The sequence below is a fragment of the Corapipo altera genome, unplaced genomic scaffold, assembly GCF_003945725.1.
Source record: "Corapipo altera isolate COAL_440 unplaced genomic scaffold, ASM394572v1 65, whole genome shotgun sequence".
In the NCBI taxonomy this organism is placed as follows: Eukaryota; Metazoa; Chordata; class Aves; order Passeriformes; family Pipridae; genus Corapipo; species Corapipo altera.
Window position 1 is genome coordinate 390,630 of NW_020884891.1, and position 14,907 is coordinate 405,536.

General features: G+C 41.7%; 1 long non-coding RNA gene across 2 annotated transcripts; it reads right to left on the reverse strand.

Moving 5' to 3' along the window:
- Positions 1-2,565: 2,565 nt before the first annotated feature.
- Positions 2,566-7,557, reverse strand: LOC113948141. 2 transcript variants are annotated; one of them, XR_003528011.1, is made up of 3 exons: positions 7,462-7,557; positions 4,387-4,468; positions 2,566-2,761 (listed from the first exon to the last, which is right to left on the reverse strand). It is a non-coding gene; the product is annotated as an uncharacterized LOC113948141 (long non-coding RNA). The 2 variants fall into 2 exon arrangements; XR_003528010.1 differs by having other exon boundaries at positions 7,288-7,551.
- Positions 7,558-14,907: the final 7,350 nt, after the last annotated feature.

The following is a 14,907-nucleotide window of genomic DNA, read 5'->3' on the forward strand; positions in this document are numbered from 1 at the left end:
CAAAGCCCTCAGGCAGGAGGTGAATCGGCTCAGAGGACAAGGAGCCCAGGAAAGCAAAGCCTCTGTGCCACAACCCTGCAGTGAGAGGCAGGGTTAGACCTCCAGCAACATTGTGGGGAGGGAGAAAAGGTTAAAAAAAGCATAGAATCCTGGAATGATTTGGCTTGGAAGGGACATTAAAGCCCCATCCACTATCCCAGGCTGCTCCAAGCCCCATCCAGCCTGACCTAGAACACTTCCAGGGATGGGGCAGCCACAGCTTCCCGGGGCAACCTGTGCCAGGGCCTCCCTGCCCTCACAGGGAAGGATTTTTTTCACAATATCCCATCTATCCCTGCCCTCTGGCAGTGGGAAGCCATTCCCTGTGTCGTATCCCTCCATCTCTTGTCCCAAGTCCCTCTCCAGCTCTCCTGGAGCCCCTTCAGGCCCTGCAAGGGGCTCTCAGGTCTCCCTGGAGCCTTCTCTTCTCCAGGTGAACCCCCCAGCTCTCCCAGCCTGGCTCCAGAGCAGAGGGGCTCCAGCCCTTGGAGCATCTCCAGGGCCTCTCTGGACTCTCTCCAGCATCTCCACATCCTTCTGATGTTGTTCCCTGGGGCTGGGGGCAGCTCTGCAGGGGGCTCTCACCCGAGGGGGCAGAGGGGCAGAATCCCCCCCTGCCCTGCTGCCCACGCTGGGGATGAGCCCAGGACACGGGGGGAGCTTCTGGGCTGGGGCATCTCCAGCCTCTCACCCACCAACACCTCCAATCCCTTCTCCCCCCAGCCTGGGTTTGTGTTTGGGATTGCCCTGACCCAGGTGCAGCACTTTGCACTTGGCCTTGTTGAGCCCCTTGAGGTTTGCATGGCTTTGAGAGATTCCAGTCATGCTGGAGGGAAGGATGTCCTGTCCTTCCTGAAGATCCCAGAGGACCATCTCATACCTGAGCAAACTCCATCTCCTCTTCTCTGACTGGTTTATCTTCATCAGGTTTGTGGAGGATTCACGAATCTTTCAGAATTGACATGCAAGTCATTGATTTTTCTGTAGGAAGAACAAACATCCCTTTACTTGAGCACAATTATCACTGGAATCTGCTTCCTAAACCAGGATTTCAGGAATCATGATTCAAGCCCCAGAAAGTAATAAACTTAGCTCCAAATTCAGAGATTTTAACAGAAATAAGTGGGAGAGTCTCTTATTTTGGCTTCTGGTTTATAAAACCCAAGGTAAACTTGAAACCAGTGGACAAGCAACTCAACTTTTCCTTTTTTCTTAAAGGCAAACAGGAATTCCCAGCCCACTGCTGGAGCTCAGCAGAGAGGGTTTTAAATAGCTGGTGTGGGTGGGAGTAACATCACCAAATCTGAACTCTGAACCTGGATGCAGTGCAAACCAGTTCTCAGGGAATGTGCACTCACCCAAACCGTGCCAGCCCCCCAAAATCACTCCAATTAACCCCAATCTCGTTTGTGACACACGTCGGAGTCGCAGGAGCATCTTGAGGAGCTGAGCAAACCAAAACATTCCAAAAACAGCAAGAAACGCACAAATGCTCAGCCCTGACAAGGAGCCATTTAGCAGTAAGTACATTTTTTTGTGTCTTTTAGCACAACATGAAAGTTTTGTGTCAGTTTTTATCCTCCAGATGTGTCCCTAATGTTGTCATCGATAGCAGCCCTTGGTATTATATCATTTTAATAGGAAAAAAAATATCCAACTCCTATTTTGAACTTTTTAATCTTTCCCTGTGTGCCAGAAAGTAGAATAACTAAAGCTTATCTATTTATGCCCGTGCCTAAATCTTCAATGCATATATAAATTTAAATCTCATTACACTCTAACACACTGCTTTAAAAACACGGAGACATTTTAAGAGTCTGCTACACATTTTTATCAAATAGAGGGACTTAATTTTTATTTTTCTTCCACATAAAGCCAGCGAAATCCTGCATGTTAATACTTCAAGAAAATAAACTTGTGTAAAGATTTGCCTATCCAAAGTACAGTATAATTTAAATTTAAATCCCTCGGAAACCCAAAGCACTGTGTTTATAATATGAGAACAGCGGGCAGTCATGCCCTTGACTGGAGGGCATGTCATCCAGTCCTCTCCTTCTCTGCAAAACCATCAGCCTGGCAGTAGTGACAGATGAACAGCTTACCATTAATTTCTCCTCTTTCATGCCTTCAATCCAAATGGTGCATATTCTCCACAGGGAGGCATCAAGGTCTTTGCCTTTATTTCTCTTGCATACTCGCACTGACTTATAAATCAAGTGCAGATAAGAAGAGAGGGCAAATATCAATCTTTTTTTTTTTTTTTTTTTTTTTTTTTTCCTGGCCAGTGCCCACTGGCACAAAACTGAGCTTTGACTGAAAGGTTCTTCAAATCTTTCTGTGATTCACAGGCAAGGGAGGGCTCCACGAGGACAAAACAACAAAGGAAATTTGAGACAGAGGATTTGTATATCTTGGCTTCAGAAATTAGAAGCCTCCTCTCCACGATGTTTAAATATGGGTTAGGAAAAAAAATGGAATTAAGAAAAAATAAAAAAGAAAAGTGAATCTAAGTTGTTATTACTTTATTGAAATAAATCTTTGTGGAATATAAACCAGGCAGTCACTGGAGCAGCTCTAATCAGCATCTTGTGTTTTCCCCAACCAGGCTGAATTTTGGGAGGGGTGGGGTGTCTCTCCTCTTTGCCACTGAAGCAATTCAATCCTTCAGAACACGTTGGCTTCTGCTGTTACTTTGTGGCATTAATGATTAGGGTTTGTCTCGCTGAAAAAAACCTGTAAGAAATCTTATTTCAATTTAAAATACAAAGGGCCAGATCTCCATCCCATGAAAACCAGCAGTGCTCCACAGGCTCATGTGCAGCTCTGCTGACTGACAGTCATAGCAAACTGTCTGTCTGGGACAGAAAATTGTCCCACAACGGTTTTTAACTACAGCGGACAGAAGTTCAGTGCTTTATTAACTATATTTTCTTTGAAGCTGCTACTGCATTTTTCAAAGTTCAAAGAAAAAATATCTTTTGACATTTTTTAAAAATAAGCTTCACAAATCATCTGAGTTTCTGTGATTTTGGGAGTTTGTTAGAGACTTAGATACTAATTCTGTAACCAACCCTCCAATGCAATGAGAGGATGTGGGTCTTCCTCCTCCAGCTCTCTCATATTATCTTTTGGTGCATTACTGGAAGAATTTGCTATTCAGTTGCAACAAATTGATCTTGCATTTAAAACATATATTAAATCATTGGTGTGAGTGATACAACTTTATTACGTGTCAGGAAAAAAATCTATATTATGATAGTTGTTGACAAATGATAATATTATTTTCCAGCTAAGCACGAGGTGTTAATGCTGCTAAATGGCTGCAAATGTTGACGTTAAAGGCTGCCTGCTGGCCATTTCCAGGTGACATGTCTGGGGATTTGGGGCTATTTCATTTTCCAGCCTTTTTTAAGGCTTCAGGCCCCATCCATAAATTACAGCTGATGACAAAAGTGGAAGCTAACAGTGGCAAAATTAGGCCCACAGGCAAAATAATTATATATACAGCCTTTAGCAGTGAGGGAGAAAGCCATCAATCAGCCCCCAATTATTCACTAGTTAATCAGCTCTGCCCTTCCTTTATTGAAGGGTTACAGTGTAATTAAGTTGGCAGCATCCTTTTAATTCATCAAACATACAACACATGGCGGTGTTTGCTGCAATCAGGGGACAGCACCTTTGTGTGCCTGACCCCTGGCTCTGCTGCAGGAGAGGGGGAAACTTCAGAGGTAAGAGAGACTATTTCTGTGAGAGCAGAGAGGGTGGGCAGGGCTTTCCCACCATCCCACGTGCCTGCACCAACTCCAGAAAACTTGTATTAATTGGGTTATTCACACATCACCCAGGGCAGGTGGTTCTAGACCGCGGCATTTATGGATTTAACATCCTTTTCCCAGCAATCCCTCCCTGATAACGAGATCCAAACATCCCCCTGGGGCCCCTGGATTGATGGGGGACCACGACAGACAGAGTGGCCCCTTCCAGGCCAGCAAAGCAAACAGCCAATGGATTCATCTCTCCATGAAATATTTTTGTGGAAACCGCGTTTCAGGAAACAACAGAAGCAGCTCTTTGAAGGCAGAATGTAGTTTTGTATCCTCTCTCAAATTAATGACACTGGATTTTATATTATACAGCAGATTAGTATTTTCAGTGGCTTTTTGCCAGTAAGGAAGTATTTGGATATTGATTTTTATCTCACCAGTAATGGAAATAACTCAAGATATTGCACTTCTCTATCCATGCTGAATTTTAACCTGTGGATGCCCTCAATGGCTCTGGCTTTGCCTTGGATGTAAACCCCAGTAATGCCATTTATTGTGCATGTCATTTTCTTCCTATATTTACCTGACCATAAATCTGTTTTCCTGCCACATCCACTTCCTGCTCACGGCATCCTCAGAGACGTTGAATGTCCTGGGCGTCCTTCCTACCTTGCAGAATAGATTCAGAATTATTTATTCATAAACAAGCTCTGTGTTTCTAACCTGCTTGTAATAATGAAGTTTTATACAATCCTGGGCTCTGCTGCATGATGTGGGCAAACAAACCCAAACCCCTCGACATCTGAATGCACTGGGAATATCAATGTTAAGAAGCATTGGATCTTGGACAAAAATCTTTATTGCTCTCCAAGTACAAGAGCATTGTCCTTCTGGGCACTTTTTAAATGGTTATTTTACCTCATTCAATCTGATTGAAGACATTGGGAAGATTCTCACTGTAAATAAAAATACCTTTCCCAAAGATACAAAAAAATTGCATTTTATTCTATTTTCGTTGTTTTGGTGTGTTTTTGTTTGGAGGAGAAACACACACAAAAGGATCACATGTCTACCCCAAATCTCCAGGACACCAAGAGCACAGTCTGGGTCAAGTCTAGCCAATAATCATCAGCATCACCAAAGACTGACGATGATGCAACAGGAGTGTTAAACATAATTTGTGTTATTCTGCCTTCCAGTAGTTTTGCCCCACCAGACACCCAATAATTTCACAATGTTCCACATTCTCTGGAATTCAGAGCTCAGACCAAGAGAGGAAGGACAGAAGGTGGGAACATCAACCTTCCTGGAGGAACTGTTATCATCTTGTGATCAACACATGTTGCCCCAACAGCTCAGGGAATCTGATATTCTTACGTCACTTTGGATTTTTTGCCACTAAATATCCATATGGACAACATGCCACTGTCTTAGTTTAGGAATCAGCTTGGTTTGCCAGATCCTTTGGAAGGAGAACTCTCCCTGAGAGCCACTCCAAGAGATTTTGGGTGCCTGTCACCTCTACCATGGTCCACTCTCCTGACAGAACTGGACACTAAACTGAGCTGCCTGAGACCAACGTGAGCCACCAAAGAATCTGCCCCAGCAGAGAAATTTCCACAAACTAACAGCTACATCCTTGCTAATAAACCACCAGTCTCGATGATTTGTTTGTCTCCTGGTTGTACTCACGCATCTTTTTTACTATTTGGGGATTTGGACTTTTTTTTTTTTCGTGACAGAAACTTGGGCTGCCCCATTTGGGTGCTGCATTATCTCGATGTCCCCGAGCATCATCTTCTCCTGGAGCCAACGTGTGCCATATTGCAGTCAAGCCCAGGCAGAACTCAGCAACAATCATGTCAGCAGAGAGTTTTTCACAATGAGATTGTATCTGTTTGTTATTGAGGGTCATTGAATCCCGTCTGTCAGGGTGATGTTATTGAATAGGTTCAAGTAATAGTTTGTGCTGATTATCAGAAAATATGTTTAAGAACTGTCACTCTGTTTATATCTTTCAGGGTTGCATTTGAATTATGCAGATAAGTGGGATCAAGAGGTGTAATGCAGCAAAGTACAATTCCTGATAGAAGCTGAAAAATAAAGTTTGCATCAAATTATCTATAAAAAAAAGGGACTTTGTACACGCCTGTTCTGTTTAAACTGTAAAAGACTAAATGCACAAAAAGCACATTTAGATTTCTTGTTGTTAAGCACTCGGTGTGTTTCCAGACGACAAAAAATGACACACACAAAAAAATCTTCAGTATTGTTGTGAAAAGTTGCATGGGAGCAAAAATAATTTTTTTTCAAGTGTGTTCATTTGAGTTTTTAAAAGATTCAAAAAAATTATTCCAGCAGGTCAAGGAATTCCACAGTCAATTATTCCGCAGTCAGGGAAAACACTTTTGGTGGACAAAATTAATGTTAAAAAAGTGCCAACTGCAATTTTTAATTCTGCAATAAAACTTTTCCTAGCAGTGAATAAGAACTTAAACCACATCCTTTTTTTTCCTAACCATCTAATTTTGCCGTTCTCATATACAATTTCAAATTCCCTGCATCTTGGTTAATTAAATAAACTATCCAGTTGGAAAAAAAAGCAGACAATCCAGTGTGTCTGCTGGAGCTGAACAGTCTGTTGTGATTGTATATATTATTTTATTTGAATAACATTTTGTTTTTATGTATTTTCTACTGTGAATATTTTAGTCATGTTCCCATGAATGTTTTCACGGGCAATTTTTAAGTAATAAGATAATGAATTGTGTGGAAATATATAATAATATAACATAATAAAATAAGATATTATGTGGAAATTTATTCTCTTGGTTCTTGGACTTGGATATTATACTGGGGTATAACCAGAAGCAGCACTAGCACTGCCACTGGTTTTCCAGTGAAGACACTGGACTTTGATTAAACACATATTTTTTTCTATTGCTGATAACAATTATAATTGCTGATATCACCCTCTTGCTCAGCAGAATTTGGAAGAGTTCTCTCTAACTGCTACTTTTTAGTGAAAATTGTTCCTGAGAATAAAACAAAGTCATCTATTACATTACTTAGAGAAACAAAAAATAAAATATGAAAATTCAGTCATCTTCAGGGCTTAAATAATGAAAAATAGATCTTATTTAGGGTACACAATCATAGACTCTGTCTAGATATTCGTATTTACTTATGCAGACACCAAATGAATTTGACTGCACTTACTAATAGTTCCCAAGATAACTTTGAAACTAAATATATTTTCTGTGGTAGAGATACTGAGGATAGAGTGGAATGAGGAAGAGATGCCTTGAAGCAAAAACACATCTCAGCTATCCATTAATAGTCTGGAAAAGAGATTATTTGGAACAGTTGTGAAGACAAAACAATTATCAATGTGGAAATTGAATATTTAGAATAACCTCTGAACAGTCACGGAACTAGCACCAAAATCCATGTTTTTGTGTGAACAATAAAAACTACATTTTACCTGACTTTCTAAGCACACAACTTGAAATGACTGAGAAAAACTAAACTTCCTCATGGAGAAATAAAGAAGAGGAAAAGCAGACTGAGAGGTGGAAGTGAATTCTATGCTTTGGTTGGCACTCGAGGTAGAATGGGGCTCTGGTGGCACAAAGTTTTTTACACAACAGTTTTTCACCTGTTGGTCCCACGACAAAAATATCACCTTTATGTGACCTCTACCAAAAAACAGAACCCAGGAAACGTATTTTTAAAAGGATGAGAGCTACAAAACCTCTATGGAATGGGTATGTCTGTGGCCAACATTACATCACACCAGCCAATACATCCCAAGATTCCATGATCCACAGCTGGGAATAACAGGCACGAGCAACACAAGGGCTGACAATGGAAGGAGGCAGAAAACGCTGCATTCCCTCTGCATAAACTCCAAGGGGAATATTGAGCTGAAAATCCACATTATAAACATAAAATGGTTGTCTGGCTCTTGAGAGAGGATTTTTCTTTGCGTTCCCCCTGCAAGAATGTGTTTCAGCCTAATGCATTGGATTCATTTGTTTTGTGGAGTGGAGCTAATGGGATGAAGATAAAGTGACTTCCAGGCAGAAAACCTTGTTAATCAAAACCAATTTGGGCCACTTGTACGCGTTGTTCTGACTTTCTGAGTTGGAACATCCATTTTTCACAACAACCCCGCGTGCCTGCAATGAAAAAATCACCATGTGTTTCATTTTGGGATGCCTACTCAGACTGTGTTCATGTTTTTATGACCTATAGACAGATCTTCCCTCCCTAAAACAAAAGCCTCTTATCTTTGGGAAAGACTTCTTTCTACTTTAAAGTCTATTTCCAAGATGGAGCTATGAATGGATTCATTTCTTGACCTGTTTTGCAGAAATTTGAGGAATCTTAGTTGCCTACTGGAAATCAAGTTCACATCCTGGGGAGAATAAAATTGAGAAAAATCACATAAAAATGTGTTTAAAGCAGAATGTGGTGTTTGTAGTACCTTAATGATTAGTAGTTGCATGGTTTTAATATGTTATCTTAAAAGACAAGGTGCCACCACAGAGGAAGGCACCAGAATGAAGTGGCCAATAAGCATTTTGATCTCTTTGGAAATGGCATATTTTCCACAAATTATTTGGAATATGTACCACAATAAAAGCCACTCAAGAGGAGAGACTGTTGACATAAAAAAACAGGGCAACAATCACTAATGAAGCATTGAAACATTGGTGAGAAGTAAATATAAATTTACCAGGAAGGCTTATTAGCAGTAGAAGCAGAAAGGTGTTGAAGGCAGTGTTTTGCATTTGTGTAAAATGCATAAATTAATGAATTCTTCATGGAAGCCTTTTTTATTCTGATTAATAAATCCTATTTCACCATTAAAACCCAAAAAAAAGTCTCTATCCTCTTCCACACATCAGTGCCTCTCTTTACCTTATTTTCTCTTTGCCCTTGTTCTTGGGAAGTAGAGAGGCTGCTTTAAGCCAGACCTGTGCAAATTTATCACCTGTAAGCTTGCCTGGACCCTCTTTTCTTCCCAAATTCAGACAAACCAATTGTCAGATTGTCCGTGTTCAACTCAGACACGTGTGAAGCTCTTTAGTCCAGGGTTTTAGATCTCCATCTATTTGTAGTTCCTCAACGCTGGGTTAAAATCTCTGAGCAAGACCAAAAATCTGCTCAAAGAGGGAGCAGATTAAGTCAACAGAAAGTTTTGCAAAGTTTCAAATGAATTATTAAATCACCTTCTGCAGTCCACACCAAGAAACCCAAACCTGCCCTGGGGATTTCAAACTCCAGTGAGCTTGGGCAGTGCTCTGCATCCCTAACAAGTCTTGTAGTCAGACCAAGGGGCTTCTTTGTGGACCTTTCTTTTCCATGCACCACTCTAGTAAACACATCCCTTTTTATCCCACTTACTTTTGTTTGCATGGTCCATGTATTTCTTTATCTATGTTTTCGAATGCTGTTAAACTCCCCTCAGTATTTCTGAAGAAAGTCTGGATGTCAGTAACTCGGTATTCCCGAGGCAACCTGCAATAACAACCAGCTCAGGATTGCAAGGGATACCCAGCCAGGAAAGGGATTTCATTTCTAGTGGGCAATTGCAAACAACAAGAGAAATATTATTTTTTTAAATTAAGATAAATACCTTAATGGTGTACTATTAAAATAATGTGCCCAGCTTACACAGACCTGAAAAAAGAGGCTCCTATCAAGTTTTCCCTCCTTAGGGAAACGTTCTTATTACCAGCACAGGAACATTAATCACACGGAGCCCTGGTGGAGTCACTCTTGAAAAACAGGCCCTTTGTCCCGTTTGTCTGGAAGCTCCTCTTCCTCACAGCCACCAACTTCTAGCTCTGCCACCTCCCAGTTCCTTCCCAGTGCATACTTCACTGTGGGGATGCAGGGAATGGGAATGCAGCTTTTCCTTCTCTCCTGACTGCAGAAATTTAGTGCTGTATCATCTCCAAACCACTGTGCACATCTGTAACTGCTGTGAACGGGCTGCTCCTGTACCCACCTCTGCCAGCCCAGCACAGGGTAAGAGCTTCTTAGAGCAAGAACTACAAGGCCAATAATGGGACAGGGTTAGACCAGAGAGAGGAAAAACCCAAGAGATAAGAACCAAGAACTGGATTTTTTGTGAGGAGCTGTCACTGCACTTCAGGCACAGAGAGGTGCAAAGCTGGTGCTGTGGGTTATGTGAAATCATGTTGAGCACTCATCAAGAACAGACCCAGGTTTGTGGGTCAACATCTTGGGGCAAAAACACTGTGGTAGAGCCTGTCACACACCTGCACAGCACTCATTTAGCAGGTGGGCCTCAGGATATCAAAGCATATAAATAACCAGCCCTGAAAGCAGCAGGCCTGTCCCTCTGCTCTGCAGGTCACGTTCCTTCTGTACCCTAAATGAGGCAATGAGAAAATAATGACATGCAATGTAGTTAAAAGTGAATGCCTTCATCCTTTTGTTGTTTATCAGTTAACAAAATGACATTATAGAGATGCTTTATGTATTTATTGAAAGGGTAGAAACATCTATCAAAGCTCATTTCAGCTATTGTTAATGCCACCAGACTTGTTCTCTTCTGCCATGAGCTGGAACAGGACTGTCAGCGAGAGATGACTGATATAGGCAAATGATTTTGCATCATTTGAGATACATCCAGAAATATAATCATACCCAAGGTCAAACATTAGAGAAAGGTTGGGCATTTGGGGCAATGAAAGCAATGCTGTCAGATATTGAAATCTCAGCAGGAGATTCAGCTCCATTAAAACTGAATACACAATTACTTTCAGCTTGCTACTTCCCATGCATGTATAACTAGTTTGTTCAGCTTGGTGCCCCCTGTGTTAGTCAGAAAAGGTAGGATTTGAATATTTTGAGGAATGGGGATGATGCTCCTTTCACAGGAGTCTACATAAGTGATAAAATGACTGTATAATATACATGCAACTGGTGCATCACTTCAACAATTAACCTGCCTTGAAGAACAGACCTAAGAGATACAAGGGACTGGCTCTGCCCAGGGATCTCAGAATCCTCTGCAAGCATTTGGGTGACTTCACGTGAGTGGCCTTCCAGAAGATGCTCCAGGAAAAGGAACACTGGGTGTGCCTGCCAAGCAGTGCCACTGGAGGAGCAGGAGGAAAAAGAGAACCAAAAGAAAGAAATGAGGGGAGAAAGCAATGCAGATCATTTGGAAAGTGAAATGGCAAAGGAGAAAGATGATGGGAAGGGCTTCCTCAGGATGGGGATTGCACAGGGAGAACAGAGAGAAACTTCTGGGCTCACTGGTGTGGGGGAATGTGGCTGTTTTTTGAAGCCTCACTAGTTATCCATAAATTAATTGTACAGGTATGAGGGAAACTCCACTTGCACTTGGCTACTTGTGCAACTCTCTGCCTGTTAATGTGTCACTGGTGAGACAATTCCAATCTCAGAGATGCCCCACCAGCTTCAAACAACAAATATTTATTTTAAAAAATCCTCCTCTTAAGGGATATTCCCTCCAAACCTGGCCTTTTATCCAAGAAAGCACCAGCTCAACTTATCATTCATTCAGGCATTTCAGGCTCTCAGATCAGTGACAGACCAGTATTTTGTGATCTCAGGATCAAGCTAAAGAGATAAATCTCCTGATCTTGCCTGATAAACTAAATAATTCTTGTAACATTGGAAAGATTTTGAATTTTTATGTGCTATTTTTGTTTCTGAGATGTCAGTACTGGGCCTCAAAAAGTGTCTTAATATTAAGTTCCAAATTTTCCAGAAAAAACCAACCCCCCAGTAATTTTCAACTTACATTTCCACATTATTAATGTTAAGAAATTGCAGATAAGATTGAATTATACAGTTATAAAGTTTCTTGTATTGATGGTAGCCACCAAAAATCTTCAGTTTATCTTCTCTATGTACTTCATACAATCATTTCCTGATCCATTTAGCCTTACAGTACCCGTGGAATATATAATGCCAGGAACATATAAATAACTGCATTTACTGTGTGACTTTGACACATTACCATGCAGGTTTAGGCAAATTAATTTCTGATGTTACACCTCGATATTTTAAGTCCCACAGAATTTTTCAAGAAGTAAACATTATTAATAAATAATATGGATTAATATTAAATAGTTTTGTTATTTATTGATGTTACCATCAATAACAACTACCCATATCGTGCCCTTAAACTCTTCCAGTGTCATGAGTGGTAAGAATACTTGTTTACTTTCACTGCAAAAGCCAAAGAATTGTTGGGAACATCATCTCCCTTTCCCTGATAATGCATTTGTTCTCCACTCCAAAGACTGAGGCACTGACTGAACACAAAAACATTAAAAATATGGGACAAATGGGAAACAACTGTTTCTATTTTACAAATTTCTACCCATGGTGACTTTTACTCCCTCTCAGTTACCTGGACCCACAGACCCACTGCAGCCAGATTCACCCCTGGCAGACAGGGAAAGTGTCACTGATCCATTCACTCCCAAATTCCCCAACCCCTTCATGTGCAGTTCTTCCCCTCAGATGTGTTTAAACTTAAGAAACAACATAAAAAAAAGGTTTAAGGCTTTTTTGAAGTGAAGTGTGTTCCTCTTTTGTCGGTTTTCTCTGCAAATAACACCATCCTCCCCAGCCAACAAATCCCATCTCATATTCTGGCAGCCAAAAATACACCAACTATAGGAACATGTTATGAAGACATGAAGAACCTACACGTGCCCAAGCACCTGGTTTTCTATTGCAGTTGGAGACAAGTTGTTGTCTCTTTTCTGCTTCTCCCCACTCTATTTCCCTCTCCTGTGCTACTCAAGCAGACCAGAACCTTTCCTGTTTCCTCATGTTTTAAGAGAAATAAAATGAAAAGTTACTACCTGCCTTAGCTCTGTGGTTCACCCCACCTTTCACATCAGCCGTGGGAGCATCTCCAGGGTTGTGGAGCACCAAACATCATCTTTCCCAGGTGGGGACCTGCATCATTTCCCCTGTGGACCATAGTGTGAGGGCTGAGCTTCCCTTACACCCCTCTGCAAACCCTGCTCACACTGACCCACTATTTCTTCTTGCAACATCTGTAATATGTTGTTGTGCATGTTGTGCCTAATATGTGTTATTTTTCAGGCACAAAAATAACCCTGATGTGCAGTTCTGCCTCTTTAAATGCAAAAATATAATTTTGAGCAGCATCTGAAAGACCAAACCAACTTGGCCATGTCACCCAGCAGCAGCCTAAGAGGTGCTGGTACACATTCATGTCCCTTAACTCCAGGCAGTGTCTCCTGGTGCAGCCCATCCCCTTCTTTCCCTGGGAAGCCTCTTGAGCCAAAATGAGACAGCCATGAAAATATTTAATTCTTCTAGTTGGCCAAACCTTACTGATTTATTTCTCTTCCCTGGGCACTCAGGTCACGTGCACGTGTACATGTGTGTGCACACACGTGTGAAGGAGCAAGATCACCCAAAGCACTGGTAGAGCAGCCTCTTTCTATTTTTAATTTCATTTTTCACTGCTCCACACATCCGTGGTGTCTCACACATCTCAGTGGTCTTTGAAGTTCCCATGCTTTCAAGGTCTCACATCTGCCACACTATCAGTACCCTGCCACACATGAAAAGAATATAATTATGGATTTAGTGTAATCATTGATTTCTGGGCTCCAAACCACTCAAAGAAAGGTCACGAGTCCACATGGCTGCCCCTTAGGAACAGGATTTGCATATGACTATTTTATTTAGCTGAAGACACCCCCAATTAAATGTAGACTCTTCTCTTCGGGCTCTGCACCTGAGGCGGCTCAGGGAAGACGGATCAATCTTCCCTGTGCCAACTGTGCCTCGTTTGCACCGAGCTGAGGCTGCTCCCACCTGTTAGAGGAGTTTTTCGCTCACCAGCCCCTTTGATTCCCGAGGCAGCAGCTCCCCTTGGAGCAGTGCCACGGCAGGACGTGGAGGACGTGCATCCGAGGAGCTGCACTTTTGGGAAGGTGGCAGGGAGCCAGCAGATTGTGCCTGGAGCAGGGGAGCCGCTGTCACCCCTCCCTGCCTGTAACTCACTGCAGCTCCCCGAGAGCCGCAGTGCAGATGTAAAGACATCACTTTGCCCACAGTGTTTGGATTAGCAGTAAATCTACTAATCCAACACAATATCCAAGGGGGCATGGCCAGATCTGTGGGTTCATAAATTCACACCACTCCTTTTATTATTCCGGGCCCCAGATGGTTTCCAATGGGCACGGGCATAATGAGATCTTGGAAGACATTATTATATTCTTAGGTCAAAATTCTCAGTCCAATCTCTTTTATCAGGCTCAGAGCCTTTGTGTCCCTGAAGTGCTAATACTTTATGCTGATTGACTATGCAGGCAGCCGTGGGAGCTCACATTATTTTTGATACAATTATTATTGGCAGCAAAAACTGCCCCCCCCCCAAAAAAAAAAAAAAAAAAAGAAAAATCCCATTTTATATTACTTATGGTACCGTCTGGAATATACAATGCCCGGGACCTTCATTATGGTTCTGTTTTCATAACAAAACATATGAGAGGGGAAAAAAGAGGGCAGGATAAAAGTATTATTTTAGTAACGGGAAGACAAAGTATGAGCTTGATCATAAAGACTAGTGAGCTTTATAAATGCATCTTTGAACTGAGAGAGGCTTTTTTTTTTTTTTAAATAAATGGTTCTTTGAACCTGGCAGTTGTAAGGAAGTGAAACAGAGCAAACTTTGAAAAGTGCGCTTGTCTGAGTCTCCTTCCACCGTATCTGGCTGAGAGTACAGGTGGCCAAGCACAGAAAGTTCCTGCCAATTTCTAAAGTTACACTTTTATCCACTAAACAAGCATCCTGATCCGGGTTACCAAACAGGGCACTCAACAGGAGCCTCAAAGTGCCTGGATTAAATATCACTTATTCCACAGCCTGGGCCATCCAGCCTAGTAAAGCTTGATCTAATACCATTTCACCCTTTTCCTGTGCTCGCTGGATTTTGGGTAATGGACCTTCCCAGGAGACTCCTCTCAGAAAGTATCTTCTTGTAGAAGGGTTGATGCACATGCTTCTATTTTAAAAAGCACATGTTCAGCACATTTCACTT